Source organism: Orcinus orca, chromosome 3, assembly GCF_937001465.1.
Source record: "Orcinus orca chromosome 3, mOrcOrc1.1, whole genome shotgun sequence".
Taxonomy (NCBI): Eukaryota; Metazoa; Chordata; class Mammalia; order Artiodactyla; family Delphinidae; genus Orcinus; species Orcinus orca.
In genome coordinates this window covers 168,328,937-168,355,610 of record NC_064561.1, presented here as the reverse complement: position 1 = coordinate 168,355,610, position 26,674 = coordinate 168,328,937, and the positions used below count along the sequence as shown (strand labels likewise).

Sequence of the window (26,674 nt, the reverse complement as noted above, 5' to 3'; positions counted from 1 at the left end):
TCATAACCTAACAATAACATTTTGCTATCCTTTATGTGGTGTTGCCCAGACAAATTGTCATGCTTTTCAGCTGAACAAGACTGATGACACAGCAAACTGCCAATGCAGAGCTGAGGAAAATATACCCCTTCAGTGAACTTCAGGCCACTCCAAATCACTTCCCTGGGCTAGGATGGCAGTAGTCCCTCAAGGATTTTGATTTAAAGTCTGTGAATTGCCAAAGATACAACTCCAAACATGAAAGAGTGAGTCGAAAAAATAAACCTTTTCCTCCAAATATAGTTTATGTGAATATTTGTTGGTGGGAAGGGAGAGAAGTTTTTAAAACTTTTGAAAGAAAAAATTAGGAATATGGAAGCCTTTTCAATGTCCAAAAAGGAAAATTTTGTTTATGAAAGCTCATATTAAATAGAAATGTATTAAAAATTGTGGCATTTAATCAGTAATGTTAACATTTATCACCACACTTGTCATGATTTTGGGTTTTTTTAAATAGACTTCAGATATTTGGATATTTTATCCAAAAAATCCCCATGAACCATAGCACCTCCACTATGCTGTTCTCTTACCATTTTATAACACTGAGTATTTTTAAACTCAATTATTTTTTAATGGGCTATCCACTGCTTTAATTGTCTAAAATGGTATGCCCAATAGGTTGAAATTTTATTCTCTGTCATTAAAAGGTGGCCTGTGCTTGGAGCACACATAGTATTTTATGTGCTTGTGTCTAGTGTTTTTTGTTTGTTTGTTTGTTTGTTTAAATTAGGGGCACAAAATTTAGTCTTCCACTTATTTGTATTTTATCAAACTTCTGAAAGGCTGGAAAGATTCACCTCATCACTTAGCACTTCTACTCAGTCAGCTTCTCTAGTTCCCTAAGGAAGGTGAGGGAGCAGGTGATGAAGGAAGAAAGTGAATATTAGAGCTGCCAGATTGAGCTGTATAGAGTTTAGTAGCATCATAATGATGTAATGATGCCTATGTGTAGTCAAGATGTCCACATGTGAAGGGTTCATCATGGGAAAGGAGTTTCAGTTGAAGAAAAAAACAATTGGCTAGAACATGTTTGACCTTTTGTAATGTTATTGTTCAACAAGCAGTCAAGAACATGCATGTATGTGTGTGTATGTGTATACCTCCCACGAATGGTAAAAAATACACATACATACACAAATAGGCTAAACAATCACACACAGCCTTAAAACCCTCCCCTAAAACATGGCCTTTATTCCTTTTCTTTATATAGGAAATTAATAATATTTGGCCACTTATTATGTTCTCTTTATTACTTTGAACTTTCTTGCAACAGCAAAGTTGAAAGTGCATTTAAAATATTTTTCATTGAGTAATCAAAGTACCCAGTGATTAGCTGTGAAGTAATATAATTTGGTAGTAGTAAGAGAATTTCATTAAGATAACTCATAACAGGGCACTAGCATAGCTCTGGAGGTTACACAAATAGAGTTGACTGAGTTACATGACTAGGGTACCAACATATATTCAAAAGTTGTGAAAGGCCTACTCAAAGGCAACAAGAATGCAGTGATCCCACCATATCCTCACCTATTTCAATTTTGAAAGTGATGAGGAATAAACCTTCTTAAAATGATTACATATGCAGTTTGGACTAAAATGATCAGTATATCAGATATACATATATTTTTGTCAGGGCTATAAACATACTGTGATTGTAGATTTTATAAAACTAAAAGAAAATGAGGAGGAGAAGTAACAGAGGAGGAAAGAGAGAAAAAGGTAAAAGAGGAGTCAGAAAGAATAAAGTTACTCTGTCTGTAAAAATGAATGATATGCAAAATAAAAATATCATTCATAATTAATACCTCTAGTGGTGAAATCATCCCCGAATCAGTTCAGATAAATCCAATTCCCTCTCCTCTTTGCTAGGATTCAACCATGATTGCTTCCTTAGTATTGCATTGGTTACAGTGTTTTTAAAGTACTTTCATGTGTCATTCCCTTATGCTAGAATATTAATTTCTTAACAGGAATTTCCTATTAAATTACTGGTACCAAGCACTGTTTGCTGTAAAATACGTGGCCAGTAAATATTTACTCATTTAGTGATTAATTACTAGACTAAATAATAGATTAGACATACATTGTCTATTTCATTTCTTAGCAAAAATTGTCTTAACTTACATTTGGTAACATACAGTTTTACTATGATTTGTAATTTGAAGGAAGGTTAGTGGTTTTCAAGCCACTTAATACTGTTAATGGTTTATTTTTTGATGTGATTTTTGTCTACAAATATATAGCTCACATCACATTCAGACTTCTTATTCTAGTTATGCTTTTTAAATCATGATGCCATTTGTGGCAACTTACTGTTGAATTCAATCAACTGGTGGTCTATCTATGGACAACAGGTTTTGCCAAGACCAAGAGACCATGTTACACTCCACGCGTGTGCACACACACACACACACAGTATAATCGTGGAAAAGAGTATTTGATAGCCATGAATTCAACAGAAAAACAAAATAAACTGATATAAATCCTTCATATAAAAATATACTTCTTTCTGTTTTTAAATCAATAATAATAATTCGTATGAAACATTTGAAATAGGTATTAAAATACTTTTGGAGGGGATTTCTCAAGGATAAGTTTCATTTTAAGAAGAGAAATACATGCAGCGGCTTCTAACATGCTATTTTTCTCAGTTTTACGGCCAGTTGTCTCTGTGCCATCACTTGTGCTTCGCAAGTTTCATAAGCTTACTCTTTGAGATTATATACTATGGAATTATTTCAGGAGTTCAATTTTTTGATCTTTTGAGTATTTTCCCCTGGTATGAATTGAATCATGTCCCTCAAAAGATATATTCGGGCAGGGGTGGAAGGGAGAGGTAAATAGGCAATGCACAGAAGATTTTTAGTGCAGTGAAACTACTGTCTATGACACTATAATGGTAGATACATATCACTATAAAGTTGTCCAAAGCCATAGAACGTACACCACCAAGAGTCAACCCTAATGTAAACTATAGATTTGGATTAATAATGATGTGTCAATATAGCTCTATCAATTTTTTTTAAATGTATCATTTCAGAGAGGAATGTAGAGTGTGGAGGAAACTATACCACTGTGAGGATAGGAGATATATGGAAAATCTCTGTACCTTCTGCTCAATTTTGCTGTGAACCCAAACCACCTCTAAAACAAACACACAATTAAGAAAAAAGATATATTGAAGTCTAACCCCCGGTATCTCAGAATGTGAGGTTATCTGGAAATAGAGTTTTTATAATAGTGGTAATCAAGTTACAGTGAGGTTCAATAGGGCTTGTGTCCTTATTAAAAAAAAAGGGGGGGGGGGAATTGGACACAGAGACACAGAGAGGAGAGACTAAGTGAAGACACAAGAAAACCACCCACCTATAAGCTACAAAGTATCTGAGGCTTTCAGAAGCTAGAAGAAAGGTAGGGAACAAATTCTCCCTCACAGCCCTCACAAAGAACCAACCCTTCCAGAATTGATTTTGAACTTACAGCCTCCAGAAATGTGAAACAATACATTTCTGTTATTTTAAGCCACTCAGTTTTTGGTATTTTATTACCACAGTTCTAGGGAACAAATACACCCCCTCTGTCAGGATTTGGTAAATACATTGAATTGCTTTGTAAAAACATAAGTCATATATTTCCAACAAGTAGAGTACAATTATAAAGCAACTGATATACAAAGAAAAGGCTACAGCACACATTATTCAAGCAAGGATTTTAAAGTAGGTGCTAAATGGGCACCAGGAGATAGAATGGGCCAAATTGAGACTGTTGCAGTTTGGGTTGGGATTTAAGGGAAAGAACAGATTTGCTGAGAGGGGAAAGCAATAATGGATGTAAGGGTCAATTAAGCTGAAGTTGGAAAGTAAAGCCCTTTAAGGTCATGAATATCTCATAATGAAGACCAGACTCCTCTAACTGGGATGGTGACCCTTTTCCCTAAAATTCATAAAGTCAAAGTGTCCTAAACATAATTATGAGGGGGAAGGAATATAATCTGGCACAATAACTCAGTGAACCCTGCATTTGGCAACGTTACAGATATCACAACTAGATTATACTAACACACGGGAAAGCAAATCAATACTAGTAAAAGAGAATGGAAGGTCTGTAATTAACAACCCAGATATTAGACAGAAAACAGTTCAAGGAATATTTAAACTCAGGAATATTTAATAGACATCACCAGCATTACTATCCCCACTCCTGGCAACATTTTAATGTGTTGAACTCCTATTTTATGGCAGGTACTATACTTGATAATTTACAAAAACTATTTCACTTAATTCTCTGACTATACACACACACGGTATTTGACTCCCTGATATCCATTTGGAACTGACAAAGATGTAGGTATGATTGAGGGTAGTGGTACGCTATTCCCATCCAGTAACTATTTCTGGAATGTTCATGTGACCCACTTCTGGTCAATAATGCCTAAAGACAGTTTCCCTAGAGATTTCTTGGAATATACTTTCTCAATCTTAAAGAGAAAATCCACAGGAATACAGATTATTTCTTTCCTGCTGGATGTGAATAAGGACGCATTTGGTCTTAGAGGTTTCTGGAAGGTAACTTCTGTCCATGAGGGGAGCCAGCCTGCATGGACATAATCAGCATATGGTAGAACATGCAGACAGGACAATAAGAGCAACACAGGGCCAGAAAACAGGCTCAGGCCAGGAGTCTGCAGCATCCCTAAACTCTTTTGTGAGTTAATAAAGTTCCTTAATGTTAAAGCCTTTTTCAGTTGGCCCTTCTAAAACTTATAGCTGAAAGCATGCTAACAAATAGAATTATTCCGATTTTATACATGGACAAAGCAAATTCAAATGATGAATTAAATTGCCCATGATCATGATGCTAGAAGCTGGTCCATTGTCCTTAATCCTAGTCTTGTATGATTTACTACTTACTCTTCTTTCCTTTCTCAAAACATCTAAAAGGAGTCTTGAATCCAACACTGAAAAGTTTAGATTTATAACCACTCAGTAACCTTCTTGGCTTTTGAATAAAAAATGCTTGACAAAACCCCAGCTTACATTGCTGGTTTTCCTGGTAGCCTTGTAAAATGAGAACACAGAAGAGAGATTATATTTCTGAACAGTATAAAGATATTTTGAAAAAAAATAGTTTCTAACCTATCATGCTTATTAAAAAAAAAACTTAAATTTTGTACCCATGGTTTAATGAAGAATATTATTGAATAATTATTTAATTCTGAATATGTCAGGTAAAACAAACCCAACAGTTGTTTTTTTTTTTTCTTTTTTTAATTCTAGTGTAAAATACAACATGGTACCATGGTAAAATAGAACATTTGAATTGTCTCTGTAGACTTTCCTGAATCTTTGTTTTTTAAACTATATGTTAGTCATGTGACCTAATGGCAAAATTCTTTAGTGTAATTGTAATAGGAAATCTTGGATAATTATCTCATACATTTTCTTCCCAGTTTGGTTCTTATGCTAAACAGTTGAAATATATGTACATAAATATTTCTTCCAGTCTTTTGCAAAATCAACAAATCAAATGCCCCAAAATAAGTGCACTTAATTTGCAATTGTTGCATTTTATTTTGAACACTCCATACTAACATTTGGAATGAGTGTTATCTACGTGAAAAATGTTAAAAATGAAAACTCAGAGTTCATGTTAATCTGGTTCTAATTTTTAAAGTTATCAAGATTTTGGCACAAGCTTTACAAAGCATTGCTTTGCCTGGCATATTATTTTATGACAATTTTATTGTTATCATAAAACCTCCCTAGAGCAGAACAGTGGCCAAATATCCTTAGTTGGATCCTAAGGACTTGAGTTAATAAAAATTTTCTGCCTGTGAAATACTTTTTTATTTTCTTTTCTTTTAAAAAATTAGTTCAGTTTTGCCACATTACTTGTTAAGAGTTTCATCATGACATTGCAGTAGTTTAATAGGTGATCGTTAAGAGAGATCATTTTTTCCAATGTTCCTATTGTTATTTCCAGAAAGTGAACTTGATAGTGACAAAGCTCATCTATCTGGTGACTAACAATGCTCTGAAAAATAGAGAAGTACTTGGCTTGTCAATAGATTAAATATAGTCTTTAGGTACTTTAGAGTGAGTGTGACAATTTGAAAATATCTCTAAATGAATATAGGAAGTAATAAAAGATTATAAAATAAGGACTGTGATATGGATGGACCTAGAGATTATCAGACTAAGTAAAGTAAGCCAAAGACAAATATCATGTGATATTGCTTATATGTAGAATCTGAAAAAAAAAAAAGATACAAATGAACTTATTTAAAAAACAGAAATAGACCCACAAACATAGAAACGAACTGATGGTTACCAAAGGGGAAAGGGGGCATGGAGGGATAAATTAGGAGGATGAATTAACATACACACACTACTATATATAAAATAGTTACCAACAAGGATCTACTGTATAGCACAGGGAACTATACTCAATATTTTGTAATAAACTATAAAGGAAAGTAATCTGAAAAAGAACAGGAAACAAACATATATATATATATATATATAATATATAACTGAATCACTCTGCTGTACACCTGAAACTAACATGACATTGTAAATTAACTATGCTTCAATTTAAAAAAAGTATCTTAAAAAAAAAATAAAATAAATAAATAAATAAATAAATAAATAAAGTATCTTATGTGAACTATGAAAAAAAAGGACCATGATTAAAAAAAAAAGAAGAAAACATGAATGTGGACTTACTTTAGACCTCTGGAGAAAACTATATTTATTAAATGACTTATCTTTGGATAGTCATTACAAAGAATCTCAGTGAATTACTGAAAATAGTAAAAGTGTTACACCATGAGAAAATGTTAGTGTATTGAAATATGTGTATTTGAGATTGTTTAAGGGAAGCAGTTCCAAAAAGTCGGACGTAGAAGCAAAAATGAACGTGCTTCCCTTTCAAACTCATGAATCTGTGCCATGGAGCCAATTCTAAAACAGAAAACTGAAAGATACTCATGATCTTCAACAATTCAGAAATCACAATCTAAATACAAAAGTGAAAGGAAGCTGAATTTTTAAAAGTTAGATTGTAATATGCAAAAAGTACTTAAAGTAAAAATGTAAATATGTTTACAATTATTACAGCTTATAATAGTCTATTTGAGTTCTGTCAATTTTGGATATCTTGTTTAGCTTATAATTGCTAATTTACTTGAACTATCAGAAGGTCAATGATTTCTTTATTCATTTATTACAACACCAGTTCTGTTTATTAGATTTATCATATAAAGTTTTTATAATTAAATAATGATGTCCGATTTTGTATTTTTGTAAGACTTGAATACGGGCTTTGCTTAAAATGAAGAGAAGGTGATACTTTAAATTTAAAAAAAAATAAAACTTTTCAGTAGAAATAACAAATATCCTAGTACCTTGGTGATATTACGCAAAGGAGCCCAGGTTATGCATAGCCAAAAGTGAAGTTACAATGATTAGGAGAAAAGATATAGTCAAATCAAGAGGCTTTGTTTTGCTGCCTCACCATGTAACTTTGGAACCTTAGGAAAAGGAGGATATTGATTTCTTTCTGCTAATCTACTTGATTGAAATACTGTCAAGGGATTTCATTATTAAGATGATTGCAGTTTTCTTTCAATGCAAGGTGCTGCATCAGTGTAAAGCATCACAGAATGATTTCAACAGGGGGCACAACAAAGTATCTGGCAACATTTAGGTAGGTTAAAAACAAATGGTGCACCTGCCTTTGGATAGTAGATTATCACTTTACACGACTCCTCTTGATGCAAAATATGCTTGCCACTATAGTGGAAAAGATAGTGCTCCCTTTGAAACTGACATAAAAGTCTGTTTCCCACGTTGTTTTACAGAATTTGGAATTTGTATTTTGCTGAATCAGGAAAATAGACCAGAAGACATTATCCTTGAAGCATAAATGGAGAAGAAAGGTGTACAACATTTTAGCTGCAATTGTGAAATGACAAAGATGGCCTAAAAAGAAAATATTTTGTATCTTTCAATGGCCTACTCTTGATATATCTCTAAATACATTTTTTAAATATTTGAGCATTTAATAAAATGATTTATAAATTTTAACACCATTATTGGAGGTAAACTGTTCTCTCTGATTGGTATTAACAATTTAAATTATCATGGAAATATTTATGTATATCTTTCAAGGTCCCTCTCACCTATGACCCCTTCCTTCCCATCAATCATTAGTTTTGTTTTTTTTTTTAATCTTTATTTTACTTACCATATTTTGGCAAATAAAGTATAATTTAATTTTATGGATTTCCCCAATGCATAGTAGTAGCATTTTATTATATATACACCCAAATACTTGAAAAAAGTAGATGAATGCTTATGTCACTGAAAAGATTAACATATGTAATATTTTCACAGAAAAAGTATAAAATAAATCTGGTTGAGATATAATTCATAGTAGCAGAATCCTTAAATAAAATGCAGTATTTATATGTAAAAAAAATCATGTTAAATTTAATTTCTTGATTACCGATTTAAATTTGTACTTTTGCGGCAAAATATATAATTTACCATTTATACCATTTTTATAGGTGTAGATATAAATGACATAAAGTACATTGACACTGTTGTGTAACCATCACCACTATCCATCTTCAGAACTTTTTCTTCTTCCCAAACTAAAACTCTGTACCCATAACTCCCATGTATTCTTCGTTGTGATCTCTAGTTACTTAATATGCAAAGTAATATAAGAATATATAATTATTTGGAATACATTACATGAAGAATGCAACATGGAATTAATTGATTAAGAAGTAAATAATATCAGCATTATGTTAAACTATACTTGTTGGTGTTACAGCATTAAACTCAGATTTTCTACATGAAATACTAAGAATTAAACACTGAGGGTCAGTTGTTTTGTACCTAGCTAATTTTCTTATTCAAATGATAACAATAAGAACTTTATAACAATAAGAACTTATAAAGAAAAAATCTGACTGAAAGTATCTGAGAGTTGCCTGACTAAGCAGGAATAAAGGGATAGATAAGTCTAGCTGTCCACTAGACATTAGGGCAGTAAATCTTCAGTAGAAAAAAGTAGTAGTATTCATGACCTCTATATTTTTTTCAAAATTGCCAGGACTAAGAGAATAAAGAGGCAATAGGAACAGACCCACATATAATTCTGATTTTGAAGTTATCAGTGATGAACTTTAATCAACTGTGAATAATATGTTCAAAATTATTGAAAGGATGTATTTACAAAAAAAGAACTATAGTCTATATGAAAAAACTATATGAAAATTCTTGAACTAAAAAACAAAACATGTTAAGAACTGAATCAATTATTTAATTTAATTATTCAATTATTTAATTATTATTTAAAGATGATAGAAGAATAGTGAACTGGAAAGTAGATCAAGAGAAAATGTGCAGGCTGAAAAACAAAAGCAAAAAGAGTAAAAATGTTTAAAAGAGTGATTTGAGAAGGAGATCTAATAACCGTTGTTGGAATTCAAGAAGCAAGGAGAGAGAATGGGGAAAAAAGCAGTAACTGAAGAGAAAAAGTCCTGAAGTTCCCAAAGCCATTAAAAGGTATTAAGCAAGGTAAATACTCAGAAAACCACACCTAGGCCCATTATGTATATTTCATCAAAAGAACAATAGGCTATTAAAAAAAAAAACACTGGAAAGACAGATGAAAAATACCTTTAAATTGCTGAAAGAAAATAAGTGCCAACCTATGTTTTCATCCCTAGCACAAGTGTTTTTAATTGTGAAATAAAATACAGATTTTTTTTCCCAGAAAAATGGCAGTCATACATTAAAATAGACTATAAGAGAACTTCCTTGGCCCAAGAAAAAGTATACCAGAAGTAAGTATACATATACAGAAATAAATGAAGAGGAAAGAAAAACAAATACATGTGAAAATATAAATAAATTTTAATTTTATGAAACATAACATATATGAGTTTAAAATAGAATTAAAAGGCATAGTAATGTTAAATAGAAATACATTGTTTTAAGATGTCAGCATTTTCTTGAAAATGATATTCACATTAATCCAAAGCAGTCAATTATGCATTTTGGTATCTCTAGGTTAATTACTAGAAAAAAAAAAAGTTATGTTTTACTATAAAGGATATACAACTAAAATGCTAAAGGAAGGGGAAATTTATTTCAAAAGAAGGCAAAAATGAGAGGAAAATGTTGGATAAAACAATAAAACAAATGGGGCAAATAGTATAATAAAACACATAAATCCAAATAGCATGATTTACCTTACAGGTAAATGACATATATCCATTTGTTAAAGACGAAATTTATCAGAATAGATAAAAGTCAACTATATGTTGCTTACAAAGGTTGCTTTAAATTTAAGAAAATGAAAGCTCTTGTGTGGAATAAACGGCAATTCTTTGTCATTCTTATGTATGATACACATATTACCAACTCAATGTAGCATTGTTATTTCAATAGTATATTTGATCTTACAAACATTTTAAAAACTTACACACATATCTATGTTTCCTGAAGGGCTGTTCAGTCTTAATTTTTCAAGACTTATCTACCTCTTGATTGCACATGAACCATTTCTCCTAGATTTTCTTGCAATACTTTTGTTTCGATTTTTTAATATAAATCTTCAAACCTCTTCTAGATCAATAGACCATTTTCCTGTTCCATTGCACACACACACACACACAAAAATGGCTGGAAAAAAATGGCTTTCAACTTATATACACATATATATTGTAATCCATTTTAGGATGTTCTATTTTGTTTGACTGCTTTACTTGCATGTTTTCCATCAATACAGTACTAAGATGGATTTGTCATATGTTCCAATGACTAATAAAACAACACTTTTGAGAGTTACTCTTCAAGTTTTTATGGTTGTCAGATATCTATTCTTTAACACATACTTAAGATTATTTTATCTGAAGACACAACTACTATTGTAATTTTATTCAAAATGTATTTAGTTTATATATTAATTTTAGGGAAATAGACTTTTATGATAGCAAACTTCATATTTCCTGATACTGTAGAGTCAGTTTTCACTTATTCTGACCTAGTTTTATCTTTCCATTACATTGTACAATTACTTTATGTAGGTTCTGTGCCAACTTGTTAACTGTAATTCTATTTTATTTTATTCTGCATTTAAGGGAATGGAATATATTTCCCATTTTCATCTCTAAGTAAAGTTAGAAAAGATAAAATGTGATTTTTAATAAAGTTTAACCATTAAATTTTTCTATACTTCCAAAAAGGTTTTATTGGATATGCATGATAAATCATATCTTTTGCAAACATAAATCCTTTTATCTCTTATTTTCAAATTTTTACTTTATTTTATTTTATTATTCTGATTACTAGAACTTCAAAGAATGTGCTACCCAGTAATGAGAACTACTGGTAGCCCCTTGCATAGTTTCTAATTTTAATTTTAATGATTTTAGTGCTTAGGGCTGTTTTGTGAAGAATATAAAGGACATTTATTGCATAAGACAGAGGTTCTTGTTATACTCAGCCACAGATACCACATATGATTCAGAAAAATGACCCTTGTAATTCTTAAAATTATTAGCCACAGATATTATGGTGGGCCAATATTATTTTCATATTTTCCGACTCTAAAATTCCATCAAATATTCACTCTCTTTCCAAATCAGAGAGTATCCTAACTGTGGGATGCTAGATTGACAAAATAACTTCAAAGATAAAGAAACAACAAATTATATTTTGTGGATAATACTAAATTTCATCAAATATTTAGAGTGAAACATAAAATGCAAGTCAATATTTAGACACTTGGAAAGATGTTAATATTTCGTTAAAATGTTCAGTTTTTATCCAGATGTCTGGCAGCACATAAGGAAAACAAAACACTCTGTGAATAAACATAATCTCAATTACACCAAAATGCCATTTTTCCACTGATTTCCAATTTTCTTTATAAAAGATGATATAATCACATGTTGGGTGATTGTAGATATTAACAATCCTGGCTTCTAAGAACACACTACTATAGTTCATTCATTAAGCATTCTGATGCCTATGTTATTCTACGAAAAACTGAATTAGGTAGCAGTGAAATTTTTCCAGTTTTGTTCCTGTTGCTACAGTCATTTTGACATGAACCAAAATAAAGACAATGGTCTGAGTGCTTATTAACTCTTGATAAAGGGTTAATCTTTTAAAAATTCAGTTGTTTTCAGGAAGGAATTACTATCACCCATTTTTATATTTTTTTATCCACATAAATTTTATACCTATCTACTTGGGGGTATTATTAATTTTGCTTTAACAACATTTTTCTAGTATCAGAGAAAATTATGACCCATAGGGTAATAACCAATTTTATTCATTAATTTCTAATTGAGGTAATAATTATTATGTATCAAACAATGGTAAAGTCTTCATAAAATATTAAAAGGGATTACTTTGTATGTATTAGACATAGTTTCTTAGTTTTCTGACTAAAGAAATTTCTAATTTTTGATTATCATTTATATCTCTGGAGGAAATATTCTACTCTTCAGGTGTATTTCTCAATAAAGAAAGACTTTTCCCAAGAAAAGAGAATATTAATAAATACATAATACAAATATGAGGAAGAGGAAATACTCTTTGCGTATGCAGTTGGGATATAATTTTGAAACTTCTGTCTGTTCTTGTAACTCTTTGTTTAGTATAAATTTTCATTTTAAAAATTGTTTCTCTGGATAGAGTTTCAAAATTTTTGCTCAAGGAGAAACCTATACTGAGTTCCAATTACAATAAACTCTACCATTAAACCCTAAATTCAATTAGAACCACCTGGCAATATTTATTTTAACTTCCATTTCTTACACCTGTGTCCCTTAAGCTTAAAAAAGACTTTCCCTCTGGCTATTTTTTGTTACCATAACATAAACTGATATTGGTAAAAACAAAAAATAATATTTCCTCATGTGCTAGAGTTTTGCTTAGGTGTTTATGTCAGAAAGTAACTTCATAGCATTTAAAATTAGTCTTAATTGCTGTACATTGAGCCTCCAGTTTCTGATCCTCTCTCCCCAGTTGCTTTTTACTCTCCATCTTTCAAAAGGTACTTAATATCTTAATGTGCTTCATGCCACCCCCCCCCAACTATTATTTGTACTGAAGAAAAAATGTGTGTGGACATCTGTCATTTATCGATACTTATTAGTATGAATTTTATGTTATACTTTCATACATTTAGAAATAATTACCTAATTATAATTCTAATTGAGGGGAGTAATTATATATAATCATATGATAATGACTTTTATATAAAATGAGATTTTTTTTCTGCCTTTAACAGAATAGGTGTCATTATAGACTAAAATGGTAGACTGCTGCAACCACTAGAATTGTTGACAGGCTGATTCAGAAAGCACTCACCGGAGACTCATTTTGTGCAATGTGAAAGATACTCTCTCATTTAGTAAAGTTTGTGGTAGTTTACAAACCTTCCAGAACACCGACGGATTACAAACTTAAAAGAGGAATGAGTCTACCAGCACATTCAGGCCTCGGCCACAGGGCAACTTAAAGAAGACATAAGAGATTCTGCTATTTCCCTCTTCCTGCTATCCTTGCACTATTGCTAGAGTCCATAAAACATTACACTAGGAACATCATTAATTGAAACCATGGAAATACAGGTGATAATGACTGTAAGTGTGGAATTTTAACCATCAAAAACAAGACTGAGAAGTTTTCACAGGACAGACCACAAGTCAATATGATAGAAGAAATGATTACCAACAAAACAGCTGAACCTCCATCTTGTGTTGCTAAAATTTACATCAGTTTCTTAAATGGAAAGAACTAGAAGTTGTTAGCATCAAAAAGAAATGGAGACCAGCCTTGAAAATTTCCTTAAGCAGACCAAAAACAATTTAGTCATACAAGCAAAGCTTAATTCAGTTTATTTCACAAGCCTAACTTGAACTGGGTCATATCTTGTTTATGCCTCTGGAAATCACAAGCAAAACAATTTGCCAAAATTTATATGAAGTAACCACTAATTAATTCCCTATCATTTAGGAAAATTATAATATTATAAGCAATCACTGTGAAGAATAAACAGTCATGAGCTTCTCACCATAAAAACTGCTCTAAGACAATATACCCCTGAGCTTTATTTCATGTATTGGTTTGAGCACCCCCAGTTCACAAACTGTATTTTGGGGGTGTGCACAATAAACCAGTACTAATTACTACTTCAGTGACTCATTGGTTTTACTTCTGTTATTTCTGAACTTCTGAAAAAGTAAACACAAAAACTGTGCTGAGATTTTATCCAGGTATTATCAGTTGTGTGTGTGAGAGAGAGTTCATAATTGAGCTGGATATAAGAAATGTACTTGTGGCAATAACAGAAGACATTTAATCTGTGCTCTGTTTCTCCTTAAAGCCCCCTGTAGCATGATTCCCATGCCCTTACCTTCTTCCCCAAGTTCTCAGAAGCTTCCCAGCAAACTCAACGGATACCGTCAGCAGAGATGGTGTCATCACCCACTGGAGTTGACAACAGGAAATGCAGTGTCTGCCATGGGTTGGATGAAGATGTGCTGAGCTGAGGGCCTGAGGACCAGAGGTCTACAGGTTAGAACTTGCACCAGACTCATGTGAGGACAAGACTGAGGTTTGGGTCAGCACCTGGGTCTAACTGAGGTTGAGACTACCTCTCCCATTCCTCTTGATCTACCACCTGAATCTACTCACTTTCAACTCTCTGCAGACACCAATTTGTGGATGTTCAGAAACAGGTAAAACCAAAGGTAGAATGAGGAGGAACAGAAGGAGAGGCTCTTGGGAAGGCAATGAAAATGGGGCAGGGTTTGTGAAAACTTCTTTAAATTAGCTGAGAGATTATATTGTAAACCACCTGTAACTAGAAAAATAAGAAGGGGCAAAATTAATTATGCCTCCCTACAAAGAGCATTAGTACATTGGTTCTTAACTAGTAAGTTTTTTTTGTCTTATGTTCTAAAATAAAACAAAAACATAACATCCTGCAAGTGCTTAAAACTTTCTCAACCAGACTGTTACACAGTAATATTTTCAGGCAAATTTCTAGTACCCAGACTGACCATCCCTGGAACTCAATGCCTTAGACACTACATTTGAATAAATCCCATGCCTGTTTTGCTGTGTCATGTGTCCATTCAGTACAGACAAGCGTTCTTTGTAACAGCCCTCATCAAACTATTGGCTTTTAAGCAAGGTACTGAAACATGTCTCTCTTTTTAATCATCTCTGTTTTCGCAATATTTGATGACAGTGCTCTTCAAACTGACAATTATCTTGAATGCTTTCAAATATCCTCTTGAAAATGAAATCAGACTCACATGGCCAAAAGGATTTGTAAAAGCAACACTTATGACTGCAGTTTGAAAAGAGAACACAAGAAAATTAAATACAAGGTAGATGAGTGATAATACTTTCAGCTGAGATATTTGTGGAAAATATAAAGTTCCTATACTTTTAATATAGAATTTGTCGTGGTAACTGTGGCAACCAAAAGAACCAAAAGTAAGAAAACCTAGAAAAATAAATGTTAGCAAAATTAAATATTACTTTAGAGACAGGAAAGCAAGTTGCATTAAACTACCTCTCTTCTGCTGCCGCAAGCCTCTGTCGACTGACTTTCTCCTAGCTGTTCTTTGCTCCCAGGTGACTATTTATAAGCTTGGGGCAAATTAGAATCACTTGGCTCAGACCTGGAACTAGCTTTAACACTCGGGTCTTGCTCTCAGACCCTAAGACTCAACTGGCCTCAGCTGAGACCTGAGGCGGTGGATCTTTTGAGATACAATTCATATATGTACATATAGATAATTCTCTAAGTGTAATACACACACATACACACCCATATATTTAACAATATCATGTTAATTAATGTTATATTAAATATAACACTTTGTATACATATTTATACTTTGTATATTTCTATGCATATGTAATGTATACCCATATTATTTATATATTATTTATATGGGATTATACATACACACATATATGTATATATAGATGAATAGATAGAAATGGGTATAGATATAGATGATTTTTGTGAATTTCAGAGGCACGTTAAATTACGCTTACATCTTGGAACAGTGGTAATTAATTAAAAATCACAACTATTGAACAGCTGCTGTCCACAGATCTCTCTGAGTGATGTAATGAAAAGGAACAATGTTTCAGGATACAGTGTATAAGCAAGAGTCAGAAAACATAGGTGCTAATCTAAGCTCTGTCACCAGTTTTGTAGGGAAACATATTAGTCCTTCTAGGTCATGATGCAAACATTTGTAAGGTGAGGGAATGAGAGTGTATCAGTGGATTTCCCAGTGTTTTCTCTTAAAATATGAATCTGCTTAAAATACTCCAGTAACCTCCCATCTCTCTCAGACTAAAACAAAACAAAACAAAAACTAAATGTTTATAGAATGACATAAAATTCCCATGTGTTCTAGATCCTTGAATATGGAGGGCCAACTATTATCCCCAGATTTTGATAAGTGCAGTGAGTCCTAGAACCAATTCCCTGCTGATATATGGAGGGACAGCTATAAATCATATAAACCAGATTAATTGCTTAGAAGAGTATCTAGCACTTAGTAAGTTGTGAGCAAGTGTTAACTGTTATGACACATCAAATCTTCCATCTACCTCCATAGACTGTTACTGTCATGAAGCTGAAAAGCAGGTTTCCTGTACACTCAGCTGTAGCCCCAATGCCCTGTTTGGGGCTTCCATACAATACGTGTCCAGTATATATTGTTGGAACGAATAATGACATATGCATAGAACAATCTGGCTCTTTATGATTAGAATGGGAATAGTAACCAAGACTAGTCCTAAAAACAACTGAAGAAAGACTCTAAGGATGCACGTTAGAAGTAAACATCTTTTGACTAGAAAGAGTTCCTAGTGAGAAATGTTCTGGGTGAGACATAGTCACTATATTTAAAATAACACTTTTAATTTGCAACTCAACTCCAGCAGGCACACTGGTAAGAATGCAAAGACTTAAGTATGAAAAGGAGCTAAACTGATAAAGCCTTTACATTCAAAACAATAGACGTAAATGTTGACACTTTATGCCCAAAAGCAGTGGAGTGGGGCACATGTGCCAATGCTGAACTAGCTGGCAGTCTTGGCAAATACCTGCTTACCAGGTAGCTTTCATCCAGACCCTCTCAAGCCGGTGGTCCCACTTAAGCCTCTGTATGCTGCTTTTGAAGGCTAGGATGGATAGGCTTTTTGAGTTTTTCTTATTTCTTAGCATGATAATTTAGGAGGCAGTTACCTTAGTCTTTTTTTTCTTTTGCCCTCTGTTTTTGCAAAAACAACAGATTGTCTTCTTAAAGACTTAATTATTCATCTCCTTCTTTGCTCTTTTCCCATTTCAAAGAGGTTTTTGAATGATAAAGACACGTTTCTGAGTAAAGAAAAAGGCTTGGTTGTTTTTCTAGACACTTAGAAATGCAAAGCTGGTAAAGTCATTTGAAACTAGACAATTGTATTAGCAAATGAAGCAACATTCTGGTATGTTTTTTAAAGGGGAGCAGAATCTGACACCCCAAAATATGCTTCTTTGGCACAAGGATTATTTTAGGTTGATTATTTTTAAGAAACAGCAGGCACAGGAAAAGCTCTCAAAATGGAGAAGTTACCCCTTTTGTAAGAGATATTTACACTTAGAAGGGAAATCTTCTTTTGTAAGATTCTTCCCTCTCTGAAGGATGACTAAACACTAAAAACCTCTTATCAATGAAGAAAGCAACTGACTTAAATCTGCATAAAAATCCATACCCTCCTTTACTGTGTTTTGCCTTGTAACCACCTATAACTGCCTCCATTCCCTTGACTCCAAGATATTCTTTTGTCTTTACCTGGAGGTGGTATTTAAAGTAAGGTTTAGGCCATTTCAGGGAGTTACTCAGTTTTTCTGGGTCCCTCCCATGTATACAGGAGGTATAAATGTTACTAAACTTCTGTTGGTTTTTCTCCTATTAATATATTTTATTATAGGGAGGGTCTCAGCCAAGAACCTACAATTGTAGACGGAAAATTATTTTTCCTCCCCTATGTTTTTCAATATTATTATATAATGTAGATAATTAGGCTGGAATCACCATTAAGTGAGAGAGAGAGGGAGAGAGAGAGAGACCATGACAAACATATATGTTACCTCTCAACTTTTAGAATTTGTTCCACATGGGGTTCCCACATAGATGCCTTTGGAAAACAAAAGGAAAATAATGTAATTCCCATCACTGAGGCTGAGAACTGCCAGACTTTCTCCTCCATGGAACCCACTTTTGAATACTTATCTACCAAATATACGATGTACAAAATTAATGCTTGCTTATTTTTGTTCTTGTTAACCTTGGATTAGCTATAGATATAGGTGTTAATCTGAGTTTCTGAGACAGGAGGGAAGGGGGTAGGGCACAATCATTAAAAAAATGACACAGCCACTGAGGATAGGACAAATACTGGTTAGAACCAACTAGGCTCAAGATGGCAAAAGACTTGACTTTCTGTTGACTTTGAGCCTCATTATATGTTCACTGTAATATATTAGCATGCTAAATGACACACCCACAGATGCCATGACAGTTCTGAGGCTGACCATAAAAGGCCAAAACATGGGCAGTAGCCCAATTCCTGGAAATCCCTGCCCCTTCCCTTAAATAGCTGGAATAATCCTCCCCCTTGTTAGACTATGAAATTACCCCAGCCCATAAAAACTAACCACTCCCATACCCTTGGACCACTCACCTTCTGAGAAGGACCAGTTTTGTCTATGGAGTGTGTATCTCTCTAAATAAACTCACTTTCAGTTTACCATGGCACATTCTTGAATTCTTTCCTGTGTGAAGCCCAGGACACTCACCTGGCTGGCAGCCCCTCTCGGGAACTCACCTGAGACCTGGGACATGACCATTCTCTCTCACTCTATCCTCTTGCAACACTTCCACTTAGCAAAATCTACCAGATGATAGCAATGTGTGCTTTTAGCCATTTAGCTCATGTTTTGGTGAGTATACTATTTTAGTTACATTTTTGAAAATACTAAATATGTTTTCAAAGATTACATCAATGACCCTTAAGGATTTGGGTTTTGAATGAGAAATATAAGACCAATTCCTTTAGCTAATATTTATATCAACTTCACAAGCCAGAAAATGGTGGAATAATGAATAAGAATTGATAATCTGGAATACTGAAAATGCATTTATATTTTTGAAACCGAGCAGGACCCTGTGGGGTCCTCCCAGATACAAATCCTTTCCATGTGCCCATTTCTTGTTTGTAGGAAATAAGCTTCATTCAGCCTCCTAGAACCTTCCTGAGTACCAAAGAGCAGATTTAAACAGTTGCTAATCAGGGAAATAAGGGAATGCAGAAACAAAGGGGGAGCAATCAAGAAACAATAGTATGACAATTAAAGCAGGCTCCTGGTTTCTCCTCAAGCGACATACATGGCAAAATCTTTGAGTTCTTCTGCAGGAAGTAAGGCCCTCACCCAGGTGGAGGATGGTAACTCCAGGCTGAGCACAAGATTCCAGGAGTACCGCTCTATTACCTCACCACTAGCCAATCAGAAGAGAGTCACACACCTTGCATCCCTCACCCCAAATTTTGCCTATAAAAACTTCTCCCTGAAAACTATTGGGGAGTTTGGGGTTTCTGGGCATGAGCCATGGTTCTCCTTGCTTGACCCTGCAATAAAACTTTCTCTGCTCTAAATTCCCTTGTTTCAGTTTGGCCTCACTATGCGTTGGGCACACAACCTTGCCTTCGGTAACACTTTACCCTAACGAGATCTGTTTATTCAAAGCCAAGCAACAAGATGTTTGAAAAAATTACCTTCCTTGGAATAAAAGTCTAACTTGCATGCAGATTTGTCTTCTAATTATTTTCCTAGTACTTTGATGTCTCAAATTAAGGATAAAAGATTCCTATTTTTATTAATTAGCAATTAACAATTGGGTTAGGTTGGTAATTTTTTGAATCTTTTTTGGTCATTGCTTTTAACTGCTCAAATACTAGCAAAATGGTTTCAAGTAAGAAAATATCTATATAACTGAGTTTACATAATAGTGATAGTTTTCTTCTTTAATTCCCTCTATTATATTAATCCATATATACCATCTTTCTTGAGAAAAGGAAAGAAACCAGCAAAATAGAGATAATTTCTTACATAATTTTTTTTTTCCTTCTCCTAAGTATTCTTTCTTCTATGAATCAAAGGTTCAGAGGAACTCCTAGCTAATGTATAGGCATTTTGTATGGAAACAGGCTCAACAAGGGAGATTCATCCAAAAAAAAAAATGTTTTTTTCTTTTATTTGGATAGAACTAGATGGATGTTCAAAGTCTAGTTTCCTTTCCTCAAGAGCACAGGGGAATTACATTTGCAAGCCGCCTTTGCAATTAGGGTGGGCCTATGTCACCACTATGACTAAAGCAATGTGGAGGGAAGTGATAAAAAATTCTTCAAATCCTGACCCTTAGAAAATTTTTGCACACTCCGTGTTTATCCAAATATTGAAGGCAAAGAAGTCCAAGACGGAGAAACTGCCCAATGGAAGAAGGCTATTTGCCAAAGTCATCCCTTGGAGGAAAGCTATCCTAGAAGGTAGGCTTATGTACACCAACCTCAAGGTGAGCAAGAAATACATTTTAATGGATTAAGCTATGGAGATATGGGGATTTATTTTTCAACAGCTAGTGAGAATTCCTCTATTAAAGCACCTGCTTTGTGCCAGCAACTTTTTGAGAAGCTTTACATTACACATGGCAAAAACTGTAAGATAATTACAAAGTATACAGAAATAGCAATCTAATATCTGACTGGATTCAATAGTGCCCCTTGCTAAAAGCCACAGTCATAGATGCTTCCGGGAAGATGGCGGAAGAGTAAGATCTGGAGATCACCTTCCTCCCCACAGATACACCACCAGAAATACATCTACACGTGGAACAACTCCTACGAAACAGCTACTGAACGCTGGCAGAAGACCTCAGACCTCCCAAAAGGCAAGAAAGTTCCCACGTACCTGGGTAGGGCAAAAGAAAAAAGAATAAACAGAGACAAAAGGATAGGGATGGGACCTGCACAAGTGCAAGGGAGCCGTGAAGGAAGAAAGGTTCCCACACACTAGAAGCCCCTTCGCAGGCAGAGTCTGCGTGTGGCGGAGGGGGAAGTTTTGGAGCCGCAGAGGAGAGCGTAGCTACAGGGGTGCGGAGGGCACAGCGGAGAGATTCCCGCACAGAGGAGAGATTCCCGCACAGAGGATCAGGGCCGACCTGCACTCACCAGCCCGAGAGGCTTGTCTGCTCACCCGCCGGGGCAGGCAGGGCTGGGAGCTGAGGCTCGGGCTTTGGTCGGAGCACCGGGAGAGGACTGGGGTTGGCGGCGTGAACACAGCCTGCAGGGGGTTAGTGCACCATGGCTGGCCGGGAGGGAGTCCGGGAAAAGTCTGGAGCTGCCGAAGAGGCAAGAGACTTTTTCTTCCCTCTTTGTTTCCTGGTGTGCGAGGAGAGGGGATTAAGAGCTCTGCTTAAAGGAGCTCCAGAGACGGGCGCGAGCTGCGGCTAAAAGCGCAGACCCCAGAGACGGGCATAAGACGCTAAGGCTGTTGCTGCCACCACCAAGAAGCCTGTGTGTGAGCACAGGTCACTCTCCACAACCCCCTTCCAGGGAGCCTATGCAGCCCGCCACTGCCAGGGCCCCGGGATCCAGTGACAACTTCCCCGGGAGAACGCACTGCGCGCTTCAGGCTGGTGCAATGTCATGCTGGTCTCTGCCGCTTCAGGCTCGCCCCGCAATCCGTGCCCCTCCCTTCCCCTGGCCTGAGTGAGCCAGAGTCCCCGAAGCAGCTGCTCCTTTAACCCCGTCCTGTCTGAGCGAAGAACAGACGCCCTCCAGTGACCTACACGCAGAGGCGGGGCCAAATCCAAAGCTGAGCCCCGGGAGCTGTGAGAACAAAGAAGAGAAAGGGAAATCTCTTCCAGCAGCCTCAGAAGCAGCGGATGAAATCTCCACCATCAACTTGATGTACCCTGCATCTGTGGAATACCTGAATAGACAACGAATCATCCCAGATTGAGGAGGTGGACTCTGAGAGCAAGATTTATGATTTTTTCCCCTTTTCTCTTTTTGTGACTTTGTACGTGTATGCTTTGTGAGATTTTGTCTGTATAGCTTTGCTTCCACCATTTGCCCTAGGGTTCTATCTGTCCACATTTTTTTTAAATATTTTTTTCTTAATAATTATATTTTATTTTAATAACTTTATTTTATCTTACTTTATTTTATTTTACTTTATCTTCTTTCTGTTTTTCCTTCCCTCCTTCCTTCCTTCCTTCCTCCCTCCCTCCCTCCCTTCTTTCTTTCTTTCTTTCTTTCTTTCTTTCTACTTCTACCAATTCTTTCTTTCTACTTTTTCTCCCTTTTATTCTGAGCTGTGTGGATTAAGGGCTCTTGGTGCAGCAGCCAGGAGTCAGTGCTGTGCCTCTGAGGTGGGAGAGCCAAATTCAGGACTGTGGTCCACAAGAGACCTCCCAGCTCGACATAATATCAAATGGCGAAAATCTCCCAGAGCTCTCCATCTCAACACCAGCAGCCATATTCACTCAACACCCAGCAAGCTACAGTGCTGGACACCCTATGCCAAACAACAAGCAAGACAGGAACACAACCCCACCCATTAGCAGAGAGGCAGCCTAAAATTATAATAAGTCCACAGACACCCCAAAACACACCAACAGAAGTGGAACTGCCCACCAGAAAGACAAGATCCAGCCTCATCCACCAGAACACAGGCACTAGTCCCCTCCACCAGGAAGCCTACACAGCCCACTGAACCAACCTTAGCCACTAGGGACAGACACCAAAAACAACGGGAACTACAAACCAGCAGCCTGCAAAAAGGAGACCCCAAACACAGTAAAATAAGCAAAATGAGAAGATGAAAAACACACAGCAGTTGAAGGAGCAAGATAAAAATGCAACAGACTTAACAAATGAAGAGGAAATAGGCAGTCTACCTGAAAAAGAACTCAGAATAATGATAGTAAAGATGATCCAAAACCTTGGAAATAGAATAGGCAAAATGCAAGAAACAATTAACAAGGACCTAGAAGAACTAAAGATGAAATAAGCAACGATGAACAACACAATAAATGAAATTAAAAATACTCTAGAAGGGATCAATAGCAGAATAACTGAGGCAGAAGAAGGGAGAAGTGACCTGGAAGATAAAATAGTGGAAATAACTACTGCAGAGCACAATAAAGAAAAAAGAATGAAAAGAACTGAGGACAGTCTCAGAGACCTCTGGGACAACATTAAACGCACCAAAATTCTAATTATAAGGGTTCCAGAAGAAGAAGAGAAAAAGAAAGGGCCTGAGAAAATATTTGAAGAGATTATAGTTGAAAACTTCCCTAATATGGGAAAGGAAATACTTAATCAAGTCCAGGAAGCACAGAGAGTCCCATAAAGGATAAATCCAAGGAGAAATACACCAAGACACATATTAATCAAACTGTCAAAAATTAAATACAAAGAAAACATATTAAAAGCAGCAAGGGAAAAACAACAAATAACACACAAGGGAGTGCCCATAAGGTTAACAGCTGATCTTTCATCAGAAACTCTGCAAGCCAGAAGGGACTGGCAGGACATATTTAAAGTGATGAAGGAGAAAAACCTGCAACCAAGACTACTCTAGCCAGCAAGGATCTCACTCAGATTTGATGGAGAAATTGAAACCTTTACAGACAAGCAAAAGCTGAGAGAGTTCAGCACCACCAAACCAGCTTTACAACAAATACTAAAGGAACTTCTCTTGGCAAGAAACACAAGAGAAGGAAAAGACCTACAATAACGAACCCAAAACAATTAAGAAAATGGGAATAGGAACATACATATCTATAATTACCTTAAATGTAAATGGACTAAATGCTCCCACCAAAAGACACAGATTAGCTGAATGGATACAAAAACAAGACCCATATATATGCTGTCTACAAGAGGCCCACTTCAGACCTAGAGACACATACAGTCTGAAAGTAAGGCGATGGAAAAAGATATTCCATGCAAATGGAAACCAAAAGAAAGCTGGAGTAGCAATTCTCATATCAGACAAAATAGACTTTAAAACAAAGACTATTACAAGAGACAAAGAAGGACACTACATAATGATCAAGGGATTGATCCAAGAAGAAGATATAACAATTGTAAATATTTATGCACCCAACATAGGAGCACCTCAATACATAAGGCAAATACTAACAGCCATAAAAGGGGAAATCGACAGTAACACACTCATAGTAGGGGACTTTAACACCCCACTTTCACCAATGGACAGATCATCCACAATGAAAATAAATAAGGAAACACAAGCTTTAAATGATACATTAAACAAGATGGACTTAATTGATATTTATAGGACATTCCATCCAAAAACAACAGAATACACATTTTTCTCAAGTGCTCATGGAACATTCTCCAGGATAGATCATATCTTGGGTCACAAATCAAGCCTTGGTAAATTTAAGAAAATTGAAATTGTATCAAGTATCTTTTCTGACCACAACGCTATGAGACTAGATATCAATTCCAGGAAAAGATCTGTAAAAAATACAAACACATGGAGGCTAAACAATACACTACTTAATAACAAAGGGATCACTGAGGAAATCAAAGAGGAAATCAAAAAATACCTAGAAACAAGTGACAATGGATACACGACGACCCAAAACCTATGGGATGCAACAAAAGCAGTTCTAAGAGGGAAGTTTATAGCAATACAATCCTAACTTAAGAAACAGGAAACATCTCGAATAAACAACCTAACCTTGTACCTAAAGCAATTAGGACAAGAAGAACAAAAAAATAATCCCAAAGTTAGCAGAAGGAAAGAAATCATAAAGACCAGATCAGAAATAAATGAAAAAGAAATGAAGAAAACAATAGTAAAGATCAATAAAACTAAAAGCTGGTTCTTTGAGAAGATACAAAAAAATTGATAAACCATTAGCCAGACTCATCAAGAAAAAAGGGGAGAAGACTCCAATCAATAGAATTAGAAATGAAAAAAGAGAAGTAACAACTGACACTGCAGAAATACAAAAGATCATGAGAGATTACTACAAGCAACTCTATGCCAATAAAGTGGACAACCTGGAAGAAATGGACAAATTCTTAGAAATGCACAACCTGCCAAGACTGAATCAGGAAGAAATAGAAAATATGAACAGACCAATCACAAGCAATGAAATTGAAACTGTGTTTAAAAATCTTCCAACAAACAAAAGCCCAGGACCAGATGGCTTCACAGGCGTATTCTATCAAACATTTAGAGAAGGGCTAACACCTATCCTTCTCAAACTCTTCCAAAGTATAGCAGAGAGAGGAACACTCCCAAACTCATTCTACGAGGCCACCATCACCCTGATACCAAAACCAGACAAGGATGTCACAAAGAAAGAAAACTACAGGCCAATATCACTGATGAACATAGATGCAAAAATCCTCAACAAAATACTATCAAACAGAACCCAACAGCACATTAAAAGGATCATACACCATGATCAAGTGGGGTTTATCCCAGGAATGCAAGGATTCTTCAATATATGCAAATCCATCTATGTGATACACCATATTAACAAACTGAGGGAGAACAAACATATAATCATCTCAATAGATGCAGAGAAAGCTTTTGACAAAATTCAACACCCATTCATTATAAAAACCCTGCAGAAAGTAGGCATAGAAGGAACTTTCCTCAGCATAATAAAGACCATATATGACAAACCTACAGCCAACATCGTCCTTATTGGTGAAAAACTGAAAGCATTTCCACTAAGATCAGGAACAAGACAAGGTTGCCCACTCTCACCACTCTTATTCAACATAGTTTTGGAAGTTTTATCCACAGCAATCAGAGAAGAAAAGGAAATAAAAGGAATCCAAATTGGAAAAGAAGTAAAGCTGTCACTATTTGCAGATGACATGATACTATACATAGAGAATCCAAAAGATGCCACCAGAAAAGTACTAGAGCTAATCAATGAATTTGGTAAAGTAGCAGGATACAAAATTAATGCACAGAAATCTCTGGCATTCCTATACACTAATGATGAAAAATCTGAAAGTGAAATCAAGAAAACACTCCCATTTATCACTGCAACAAAAAAAAATAAAATATCTAGGAATAAGCCTACCTAAGGAGACAAAAGATCTGTATGCAGAAAATTATAAGACACTGATGAAAGAAATGAAAGATGATACAAATAGATGGAAAGATGTACCATGTTCTTAGATTGGAAGAATCAACATTGTGAAAATGACTCTACTACCCAAAGCAATCTACAGATTCAATGTAATCCCTATCAAACTAGCACTGGTATTTTTTCACAGAACTAGAACAAAAAATTCCACAATTTGTATGGAAACAGAAAAGACCCCAAATAGCCAAAGCAATCTTGAGAATGAAAAACGGAGCTGGAGGAATCAGGCTCCCTGACTTCAGACTATACTACAAAGCTACAGTAATCAAGACAGTATGGTACTGGCACAAAAACAGAAAGCTAGATCAATGGAAC

The 26,674-nt window shown here is 35.2% G+C and overlaps 1 protein-coding gene across 1 annotated transcript in view; it reads right to left on the bottom strand.

The window, feature by feature from the left end:
• The window catches only part of CDH18 (cadherin 18), a 1,015,987-nt gene that overhangs the window by 604,571 nt on the left and 384,742 nt on the right, over positions 1 to 26,674 (bottom strand). Inside the window, exon 3 of the mRNA XM_049707304.1 lies at positions 14,488 to 14,627. The gene's annotated coding sequence lies outside the window, so the exon portion shown is untranslated. The remainder of the gene's footprint in view (positions 1 to 14,487; positions 14,628 to 26,674) is intronic.